A 12,362-nucleotide genomic window follows, 5' to 3' on the forward strand; every position below is an offset into this window, starting at 1 on the left:
GGCAGGCCTAAAACTGAACCTCAAGAAGTGCCAGTTCGGACAATTCCAAGTGAATTACTTGGGGTTCCAAGTCACGTCGGACTTGGGACTCTCGGATGGGTACAGGGACAAGTTAATGGACATTCGGCCCCCTCAGTCAGAGAACGATCTGCAGAAGATATTGGGACTATGTAACTATGTCAGGGACCACGTACCCAACTACCAGAAGTATGCCAGACCATTGTACAACTGCCTGAGGAAGAAGGAGGAGGACGAAGACGCAGGGCAGAAGCAATGGGTTTGGACGGCAGCAAACCAACAAGATCTGGAGGAATTAAGAAAAGCAATCCAAGCTGCCGTGAGACTGGAACCGAGGAGTTTGTCAGCACGAATGGTGGCCAGAAATCAGCTGTGAAACGACGACGCTATGATCAAGTAGGAGTAACGAGAATGGAGGCCTGGTTACTCTGTGGAGTTACACCCTGACTTCTGTCGAGAAAAAGTACCCACAAGAAGAGAAAGAACTAGCGGTACTGCCGATACTGGAGTGTGCTAAAGACCTGGCACAAGGGCAACCGATCAAAGTCATCAACAGAGCCAGGTCCACAAGTACCTACGCAAAGGCACCGTCGAAGTACTAAAGCAACAACACCCGATGGGGAAGATGGGAAGACATCTTGCTGGACCCAGAGCTTGAAATCGGGGCCAGCACAGCCCCCAAACAAGAGACGACCGCAGAGGCGCCTGAGACATCGGAGCAGCCCAGAGTGGACACTCTACACGATGGATCAAAGAAAGGGTCGGACCACGTGGCCTACTGGGGTTCATCCTGAAACAAGACGGTACAGAGAGGTACAGACAGAAAGGGAAAGCCCCCGGCAGCGCCCAAGTCGGAGAAGTCACAGCAGTGTTGGAAGGATTACTGGAGTTTGGCCAAAAGAAAATCAAGAGCGCCAGGTGTGACGGACAGTTACTACTGTGCTCAGGCCCTGAGAGAGACCTAGCCATTTGGGAAGAAAATGGTTTTGAACAGCTAAGGGCAAGCCGTGGCCCATAGAGACTTATGGGAAGAGATTGCGAACTAAGATGCAACTGAGGCTCCAGGTGGAGCACCAGCGAGCCCACACGCATGAGGGAGCTCATTGGCGTGGGAAATGATGAAGTGGACTGTTATGTCCAACAGAGAAAATTGTCTTTGTCGGAGCCGAGAATGGGACACTACTCCCAGAGACGGGAGGTCCCGAGAATACGTGGATGAGGTCTGCGGAGCGTGCATGAAGCCCTTGGACATGAGCGTACGGCCTACCCGTAAGGAGCTGGATGAGATGAGCTTGGATCCCAGTGAAACAGTCCAACGCGTGCTACGGGCTGTGAAGTATGTGACAAACACGCAGGCCGCGAGGGCAGCGGTTGGAAATTGACCATCAAGAGGCACGATTCCCTGGGCTCAGTCTGCATGGATGTAGCAGGCCCCTGGGAATAACGGGAAGAAAAGGTGAGAAGTACCTTTAGTGCTGGTGGACTCAATGTCGGATTTGTACTGTAAAAGCGCCAGGAGGCTAATGCAACATGTGTCGGCATCTGGAACAAGTGTGAGGTCCTGGGAATCCCAAAGGAGCTACGTACGGACAATGGGATCATTCCGTAACGCGCAGGTTGACCAATGGTGCCAGAAGTTTGGCGTGATAGAGTTTATTCACCCCCTACACCCTCAAGCCAACGGTGGTGGAGCGACCATTGGATAGTCAAGGCTGGATAGCTAAGAATGCTACGACAGCAGCTGGAGCACCGGGCTGTGGAAATAGGGGGCCCTGAATGACAGAAACAGAGTCGACAGGCCCGCCCCATCCATGGAACTCAACCAACGACCGTTCGCCACGAAGGAAACGGGGCGGGGCTCCAGCGAATAAAGGGAAGCTGACGCCCAAAGTGCCATTCAGATGGGACAGCGGGTGGATCAAAGCAAGAGAACAACTGTGAACGCAGCAGTAAACCTAAGTTTGAAACAACAGACACCGTCAAGCAAGTACTGGACGGAATACGGTACTGCTGGAGAAACGGGGGATCCAAGGAGTTGAGCAGCTCAAGCCAGTTCCTGACTAGAGAGAAATAGAAGCCGGTGAAATGGCCAGTGCATCATGTATCGTTCCACCCTATCTCGGACTGGCCACCGTGAAAGGGGTGGTTGTAATTAGGAGACAACTTCAGGGATCTGGGCAGGACGAGCCCTGAAGAAATTGGATTGGGCCAAAAATGGAGTCCTGTCAAACTAACCTGAAATGCTGAAGTGGAGTAGCACCAAAGACCGTTGCCCAGTATGTCTAACAGTCCTCCAGCTCCCCCTCACCTGGGAAGGACCAGGCCGCGAAAACCCTGGCGGCAGGAGTCGACGGCGGACGGGCTGCGAAGCCTCCCCGTCTCCCCGGTTTCGGTTATAAGCATTACTTTTTGTGGAAATTGCCGAATAGGATACCTGCCACGACCCTGGTGATAAATCAATGGGGTGGCGAGAGGAAGAACCAAAAAGATGCCTCTGCCAGTGGGACGGAGAAAACTGATCTACTGTGCGACCTGCGAGGAACAATTCGCAGGGACGAGGTGACAGCAGCGGGACAGGCTGATGGCTGGCAGGTGAGAAGATACTACAGCTCCCTAAGATTCTTCCAACCTTGCGTGGGGGCCCAACCCACTTATGGGAGCCCCATACCCTCAGTATTTGGCCCGGGACCTTCAGCTCCCCCTAACACCCCAGAGGGACCCTCGGTCAGAGAAGACTGGATCTGGAGAAAAGCAGAAGGGCCGCATGACTTTCTTTGGGAGTCTGTCCACGCCGCATGGCCCTATGATCCTGCGCGAGCAGGCCTGTCCTTCCCCCAGTGAATACCTCGTATTCCCCAGTCATTTTCCGCGTGCTGCGGCCTCAGACAGGCCCCATTCGTAGAAGAATTAAGCTGGCTCCCGGATGACACCTTAGCACAAGCAGTGAACGGAGGCTGGACGGGCCCTGGAACTGACTACCTGGGCGCATCTGATTTTGGAAACCATCAATGACTGCACTATCCCGATAGTGATTTGCCGGACGTACCAAGAGAGGTGAGATACGCACGTCATCTTACTATGCACCACGAGCTGGATGGTGGGCAGCAACGCAGCAAGACCCAAGGAGAAGTCGACCCGTTCCGTGTAACAGCAGAATACAACTTTCGGACGGAGTCCTGCAGGTCCCAGGAGCGTGGCCCATAGAGTGAAGACGCCCTCTGATCCTGACACTACCCGTTCGGTTCAACTGTCAGTGCAGATCTCACAATCCCATATAAAGGAGTCTATTCGGTGGAGCAACAATCACCGTGGTTTCAGAAGACCAAGTCTCCCCACTGTGTCCTGTGCTGAGCCAGAGAAGCCAAGAAGAAGACTCGGAGGGGCGCTTGGCGGTCGCTCCTCCACTTTTGCACGAAGGAGAAAAATTAAAACTGATGGATACACCGGCAGAAGGGGTCAGGTCGTCAAGTCTACAATCAGCGGAAAATAAATATCAAAGGGAAAAGTATTTATAAGCAATTATTTAAAGGGGACAGAAGTCTGGTCCGGACTCTCGGACAAGACCCTTTTTGAAACTCCCGAATGGTTCCATCTTGTTGGACACACCTCGAGAGGACTTTACCGAGTCTACCGCTCTCGGAGGCTATTTCTTAACCACCTCGTATTTCGACCCACAATCTACAAGAGGTAAAGAGTACGGGGAGTGAAGAGGCGACGCCACGGCCGTGCATGACTCATATTCTTCCTCCCTGCGGATTCCCGATTTGGAAAGGAAAATGTCTCCAGAGGCCATCATCACACAGGGAGTACGCCACCTACCAACACGACTCCCGTGGATTTTAATACAGTAATCCATTGGGGGAAAAGAAGTACAGGTGCGATGGGACCCATTATCTGGAACCACTGCAAGGCTGTACTGCGAGATATCAGTGAATGGCTGATCATCTGGACTACGTCACCAGGTATGCCAGAACTGTGGTGAAAATGGAAGCGGACCCAGAAGATTTCATTTTCAATAATACCAGACTCCCACTAAATTGGAACTAGACCGAGTTTATCCCAACCCGCCACCCTGAAGATTTATACTCCACCACCGTGGGATACCGCACACGACTGACATTACTGGCAATCGTTGTGTACATATGTACACTGCCAGTCCCGCTAGGCTACAAGCATGAGGCCTGCAGGATCAGCACTAAGAGAAGGCACGATCCAAGGCCCATTTCCTCGGCCAGATAGTTGGAAGTATTCTGTGGAGGTGGGTGTGGAGGGTTGGAACCTCGTTGCCCTACCCCTCTCCAGTAATTACCTCGCTACTACAAGGACGAGCCACCAGACGGGCAGCTACAACCGCAGGACGTCGGCGACGCCCTAGAGCCTTAGCAAAGATCGGCACCGCACATAGTACACAGATCCCCGACTACCATGACCTACGCCCTAAAGGACCCAAAATGGAAGACACCCCGCTTAAGACGATGGGGAAAGAGCCAGTTCGCTGGATGCCTTCACCGATTCGGATTACACCACAGACGACGAACCAGACACCCTGAACGACCTTGCTACGAAAACGACTACGAGAAAGAACATACCACTTTGTATTAAAGCTTTGCTTACGCTTTTGGCGCTACTAGTTACCGCTACTTTCTGATCGCAATCCTATATTTCATAGGAGTTGGGCCATGGCATCTTACGCATACAAAGGTACCTATGGTCGCTCCAATACTTCACTTTCAATTGTGGAATACCAGTACCACCTCTATTTTTGTGCCATGGGATAATGAGTTTCTGTTCATAACCAAAGTCAATTATTCAAGAAAGAGAATGGAAAGAAATATGTGGAAAGCAGAGCTTACAATCTAAATGACTCCATGATTGATGACCTCCTAAACCGCACCTGGGAGATCTACAGCTACAGCCTCCTCAAAGATGGAGTGATTTGTGGGTAAGGATCGTGCATCAGAAAGAGCGACAGACGGCCCGATGCAACTGGATCCATCCAGACAACGGCGTGCCAGAATGGCATTGCAACAAAGCTTGCCGACCCCTGGCGTTGGCACCTTCCCAAGGATACTGGGACACTGAGTGATTTATTCGGCCCCACATAGGTCCTCAGGCTGTAGGACTTGGCTCCACGAAAAGAGTTCTGGGGAGATTATCACCTGAATTGTGATGAAGATGAAATCGACACCGAGACCCTGTATCAGAACCGAACTGCCAGTAACAGCACTCGGATACAACCGACAGGGCAACCACAACAGTTCGTCTGGCAAACTTCACAGCCTTCCTAATTAGACAAGGATCCAGACAGTTCATGTATCAGAGCGACCAGCAAGAATGTTATAAGAATAAATTTGGTATCCTAAACGCATGCCTGTGGAACAAATATGTTAGTTGCACTGGGCAAATCACATAGTTTTGGCTCTGAAAGCAGATTGGTCATTTCGTGGACCCGAGCCAGAACCGTGCAAACAGAATAGAACCTTGGTTGAATGACTCATTTCCCTGGACTGGTTATAGCCACAGATCAAGTATTCTTCATAGGAGATTTCCCGGAGGGGCAGTTCGCTCCCCTGCCGGGCTAAAAGGACCGCACTTTGCTGACATGCGCACGCAACCGCTTCCAACTCCAGATGACCTCCTGAATGCCCCTAAGGACCAGTTTGCACAAATTGATGAGTGTGTAGCCCAACGCATTTTTGATAGCCTTAACGACACAGAATGGGTGAAGACGATGTCCTCCCCGCGATGTGACCTTTGGCAAACTAGCAACACCTTCCACGCTGCATGGAAATACCACTGCCCGAGTCCTGACACCTTCAAAACAGCGAAACTCGTCCTCCGTGCCTGGTACGAGGACTACCATCGTGCCTGGGATTGGGAGTGGTGGGGACTCCAACAGGAAGAACTGCAGGCTTGGGTTCTGCCTTGCCTCAATGCGTCCCACAATTATTGGATTAAATACCAATATATTGCCACTGTCTACTCCAAAAGATCGGATGATTTGGCCAGGTATTTTTTGAGGCCTGACAACTACGTTCTACCAAGGCCCTGGCGCATGACTTGTAATAAGAACAAGACCCAATGTACCATTGGACTAGCAAGAAAACCGTGTCAGACACTCCCAGGTTGGGAAGATTACTGCAAGGACATTATGCGGAGGAGTATGACACCCATGCATCTGAAGTGGTTTGGCGAAGATTGCAGGGACATGGCGAAGAGCGATTGTGAGGGCAAAAACCTGCACTGATGCATTTTGGATACAGCTACAAAAGCGCAAGAAGATTGTAGATCTACCTGTCCCTGCATCCCCGAACCCTCCTAGCCATTGCAGAAGGCCATGCATTCCGGAAAAGTCTATGCGACGGGAATGGACCATGTTTTGACTGGGTAGGCCCTAACCTTCTCTATTCTAATCTCACCTGTAACAGTTCCAAGGAAGTGTGGCGAAATGTGGAACGGGTGGCCAACAACATGCGTGTTACTGGTACGAGACTTTGGGCTCTACCCTGACTTCTACTGTTATGGATGTAGTTGAGGAGGTTGGAAATGTGGTTGGAGGAGGCTCAGTATTATCGAGCATTGGTTGCTAAATGCTTGAGCATGTTATGGCCATATTTGCTGGGCTTCTGGGCGGAGCCATTGCCCTATCCTGGGAGTGGTTGTCGTGAAGGAGTGGCTAAAAATGCTTTGCAAACGCGAGAGGAAGGACTACCGGCCCCTCCCCCAGAGGAGGAGCCTGTTTCAGCATAAGAGGAGGCTGCCGGGAGCCAGCGAGCCATTCGCCGATCTTCACCACTGCAATCAAGATGGACCTAACCAAGGGACAAGAAGGGACGACATGGAATTCAATTCTTCAACCACTTCTCTCTCCCTCTACACTTTTCGCACCCATCCAGTGAGTACCACTGAGCAACTCGGATTTATCCTGGCCTGGGTTGTCTACTGCCACACTGGGTCCTGGTCCACCGGACAGCTCCTGAGGGTGCTTGTCTCGGTTCAGGGCTCATCAAGATATCCTACGCCCAATCTTTTTGGGGCGATGGGATCTCGCACCTTCCCTCTTCGCCTGCTACCTAATGGGTAGGACCCGCATCAACTGGCGACGAGGCGCGGTGGCATGCTTTTGGCTTTCCATTGACACCGCGGCCTTTCTGATGGAATTATCCTCGGGGAACCATGCTACCCGAGCGGCACCACTCAAGATCCTGGCCGCTATCGTCGAGGGCATTCTGGCCGTATCCATCCTCATTTACCTAGCCTACCAAGCCCTATCCATCAAAGGCAAGGTAAACGCGCTGGCTTCGTAAGTGGGCCGCCCTAACCCTCTGGGCAACAGGATGGGGAGTTTTGTGCTTTTGTATTGGTTAGGGAAGTCGTCCCCACTGCCCATTGCCGTATGGCTCATGACCCACGGAGCCATATTCCACGATCAACCCGATGGCTACTCCTGGTCCCCGGAATATGAAGATCCTCCCCCTATCATTATTCCCCTTGGCTCGCGGCTCAACGAGGACATCAGTGTAGTACCAGCCTTGATCCCTGCTCCTGCTTATGCGCACTTAGCTTCTTTTTATCCATTTATGTTTGTTGATCGATCGATACCTACTATCATGAAAATTACCTGAGTTGCTGTTCTCCTAGGCTCCAACTTGCTGTGTGGGATGCGGGCATCCGTAGATCCTTGGGATTCATGTGGGTAGCATCGTCTACCCGATGTGTAACGCTTGCGTGCACCTTGATACGTTACGGCGATCCTCTGCCTCAACGAGCAACGGGACCTGCCGTACGTCTCGGCCTCTGCATCTCGATCCCTGGAACAAGTACACAAAGTCGTGTGGACCTCTGCGTTGAACCAAGACGACGATACTCTCCGCACATCGTACTTGGGGAACGACCGGATACTACCATAGTCCAAAAGCTATGGGAGAATCAGATCACTCGTCAGTGCCTACCCACGCTGCACCTTTTGGATGGCCGAGTGTTGGCGGTGGGTAACCCCGTCCATCTGTTTGTCCGGCGTCTCTGACACGTACATCGACGTCGGGTGCCAAACCGCATTGCAACTCACGTACAGAGTACCCAAACTGAGCCTCTCAGTTCATCTCAGCAAGCATGCCAGACGATGATATACCTGTCCCATACCCCAAGGCCAAAGTAGCAACGTCAGCTCCTCTGTCGCCTGCATCTGCCAGGCACAGTCTCCTTCGTTTGCTGTTGACTTCGAGAACCTGCTGAAGGAACTCGAGGAAAGTTGCAGTTTTCCAGCGGCTCCGCCACAGGATTTGGCGGCCGAAGTGCTTTCTCCAACCTCACCACCTCAGTTGGAGCGTCAGGACCCTTTGGGCCGTCTGGGTCTACTGTGGACATGGGACTAGACCCCGACATCTGGTCTTCTCCACCTTCCACCTGACGGAATACGAGATCGTGGACACATGGACGCCTTCGTCTTCTCCGGTGACCTGCTACGAAAGAGACATTTTAACTCTCCATGGTGGTGATGAACTGGACTTTTGGTAGTTGGAACTTATGTTTTCTGCGAAGCCCCGTCCGATCTCACGGAGGGGTGTCGAGGAATCTGGTATGGGTATGTGAGATCTGTCCAGGTATACGCAGAAAAATGGAATAAAGGCTGGGAAATAACAGTATAACCCTGATTAATGATTAAAGATGATTATAAATGTTAAGTGATTATAATGATGATACTCATGCCAATGAAGCAATGTGTGATAATATACAGGCCAGTGAAGAAATGTTTGTAATGAATGATCAAAACATGTATTCTGTACCTTTAATCAGTGAATATTATAATGATGTATGCTCTGTATTCTTAAATCCATTGATTCTACTACATTATGAAAGGCTAAAGGTTGTACTTTTGAGTTAACCAACAAATAACATGTATTATTAAAGATCATAAGAGTACTTTCACTAAGCAGAAGGCTAGGACAGAAGGGTGAGTCATCTAAATGGGGAAGGAAAACAAGGTGCGGCAGAATTGGAAACAGATGGTCAACGGAAAAAACAGGAACTGCCCTGATGGAAAAGGGAACTGCCCCGACTAAGCGAGAGGCAGGGATGAGTCATTGGAAAACTTGAGAAAGAGCCGGTACTTTCCACAGGCAGCCCTGCCTTCATGACATCAGGTAATGACATAATGCGATGGGCAGGTTCCATGGAAACACAAGTGCATAAATACCGATGCACGAGTCAGAACGAGCGTACTTCGTCGCAGCGCAGAAAGGGAGTCAGCAGAGGAAGCTGCCTAAAGATCTGCGGAGGATCACACCGAGGGACCGGAGGGTAACTACTCCATGATTTCACGCTGCCTAAAGGGACGAGTTCCACACGCCAACACCCCTGGTTCCAGATCCGACCGAATCCTCCGCCTCTACTCAACGCTCTCAACTCCGGTGCAGCTGACTTGGAAAAGAGACGGAGGTCTTTCAAAGACAAAGTGTCTGCACGTTCAATGGAAAGCGTGAGCCTTCTCTCCGCTTCTTTCAGTAAGAGGATTTGCTCGGCTGGACAACGACTCTGACCAAGGACCGCAAAAGATTACAGCTGCCGAGATCAAAGACCATCGGGTATGAGGTGATCAGCTTCTCCCAAAGCCTCGCTCAGTGAATTTAGTGAACAGGTTAGGAATGGAATAAGGAAAGGAGGTGATTAATCCTAGTTGATTTCATTATATTTTTGCTTCTTTTATAACTCTTGGAAATTAATTTGTTGTTATATGCCCCTGCTAAGCTTGCTTAATAAAATTATAATTCTAAAGATTCTAATGAGATTGTGAACAGTGAGTTTAATTGTGTCAGTCTCGATTATTGTTGGTTCTCCTAAATATAGTAAAACAATTACATGATGCTAGAGCAGGGTGGCTTGTGTTTTCCTCTGGTGAGTGTTAAATAATGACTTGGGACTTAACTCTAAGTCACTAAATTTAATCTAGCGTTAAACAAGTTGCCGTTATTTTAGGAAAGGAGCTACCGTTAACAGGAGTGGTTGTAGGGGTTATGTCGTTGTGAGGGCTACTCAGCGGATTGCCCTCAACTGTAAAAGGTCATACTTCTGGATTGAGGTAGTCAGAGCTAGACGAGTCCTTTCCGACCCCAGTTTAAACAGATAATTCTCCACAAACTATCGCTAAGGTAAGACCGAGTTTCTGGGGGTTTTCGGACTGTTAGACAGAGAACTGGGCAGTAGTGAGTCCTAAGAGTGTGAGGAGTGGGCGGGACTTACTATTGGTAGTAACAGACAATATGTATATATATTTTCTTATTCTTAATTTTGATGTTTTTAATGTCAGATATACTGCAGCTTTTATCGGTTGCTTCTGGCAGTCAGAAAAGTTTTCTACATTTTGTTTTTTTACCAGTTATTTCAGTCCAAAATACTCGATTTGTGTGCACTGAAACTCTGAAAAATTGTAAGTTTACTTTTTTAAATGAGAAAGTTCACTCTCAAACAAGATTAAATATTTACCTATAAAACATTCAGGGATAAATTGCATTCCCTATGAACGGCTTTCACTATGCATTTAAAGATTCCTGTATTTCAGGAATAGACTTTTTTTCTTTTATACTTTGTTAGGCTCAGAAAAATAAAATGCATACCATATCACCTGATGAAGCTTCTTCACATTCAAGGTTTCAAAACTAATTACTCTTTTGAATAAAAAGAGTTTAGGTCAGAGCTTTACGGACTTTAACCCCTTTTGGAAGTTGTGACTAGTTATTTTAAATATAACGCCTCCGGATCTTAAACATATTAATATTTTGAAGACTCAGGATACCAGTCACTGGATAAAAGAGTCAAATCTAAAAGGTTTAAAAAATATTTTTTCATGGGACCTTCTCTAAACACAGTGGACCACTCTTCATCTCAATGCTTTTCCAAATGAGCTTAATTTTTTTCCCCATGTTTAGACCCACCTAATTTTCTTTTTCAGATATTCCAAGATATCACAAAAATAGCCTGAGATTGTTCAGTTTATTTTGCACATACTATCTCCAATTTCTTTTTTTTTTCTTGTGTTGTAGCTTTAAATATTCTCGTAGCATACAAACTCATCTTTCTGAAAGAGCTCAGTGATGGTCTCTCACAGACAAAGGCTTTCCAGGCAGACTCAATCAGACGTTTTACACCAGGTAATAAAACACTTTGGAGTGGCCACTTGTGATCACAAGACCCAAATTGCATTCATTAAAAGGAACATTTTCATAGACGGACATAATTTTACATCTGCTTCAGTCACATTGATAGCTACATTGTAACATTTAAATGTTTTTGTTGCATCTCTGCAGGGTTTTCTTTTCTTTCTTTTTTTTTTTACTTGCGTAGAAAAAGAAAATCTACTGTGTAAATTACCCTGTAACACAAATCAGAGTATTCTTTTTCGGCTGCGGTCTGTGTGAAAATTTAATTTGATGAAACTACAGCTTTTAAACGAGTGCATGCTTGTTTTGCCTTTAAATGTTGAAGACTGAAATCCTGGCTGTTGAATTTCCCATTTGTGCAGCAAAGTGGATGTTGCTTCACACATGGGTGTGAAACTAGCAACCAGACAGGGCTTCGCAAAAAAAAAAAAAAGCTTCAGGTTGACGAGACTGCACTTTTACAGTTCTTGTAAACAAGCAATAGAGTTTCTTAGTTTAAAAAAAGTGTTTTTTTTTTTGTAAGAGCAGCTAAATACTGCAGCTAACATGAAGTGTATGCATATTTAGAGATGTTCAAAACGGTCAAAGTATCTTTGGCAAAACTAGCAGGCTATAAATGAGCATAGCATGTAGCAGGCTGTGCATCATGGAAACGGCAGAAGCTGCAGTTGATGATGCCTCTGTTAAATGGCCACTCCAAACTCTCAACCTTTACACATAGTTTTATGAAGGTTTAACGGATTTACTCAAAAACATTGACATGTTTTTCGCTGACACAAGGTCAACCTCTAAAAAAAAACGGAGCTGCGCAGCCTGAACCAAAGTGATGCCGGGATGTATGTTATCGTATAGCGAAGGTTTGTAATGAGGGAACCAGACTGCCCAGTAGATGCTATTAAAAAATGATGTTAATGAGCCACTTTCAATAGATCAGCTCACTGACCACTTGGCTTATTAATCATTCATAATTAGCTCTGAGTCAGCTGCTAAATGGCTCATAATAAATAATCAATCATGTCATCCTTGTTACCCATATATCATTTCTAATTTTATACCTCCTTTAATAAAATGCTCCAGCAGGCAGAGTTTTTGAGACAATCCTTAGTTCTTGGAGGCCGCCTCGTTGTCGCTAAGCATTTCCGTGTCTCCGTGCGGCGTCTTACCACATGGACAATCCTGATGGTTTCT

The sequence above is a fragment of the Poecilia reticulata genome, chromosome 15 (genome assembly GCF_904066995.2).
Source record: "Poecilia reticulata chromosome 15, P_reticulata-male-v2, whole genome shotgun sequence".
In the NCBI taxonomy this organism is placed as follows: domain Eukaryota; kingdom Metazoa; phylum Chordata; class Actinopteri; order Cyprinodontiformes; family Poeciliidae; genus Poecilia; species Poecilia reticulata.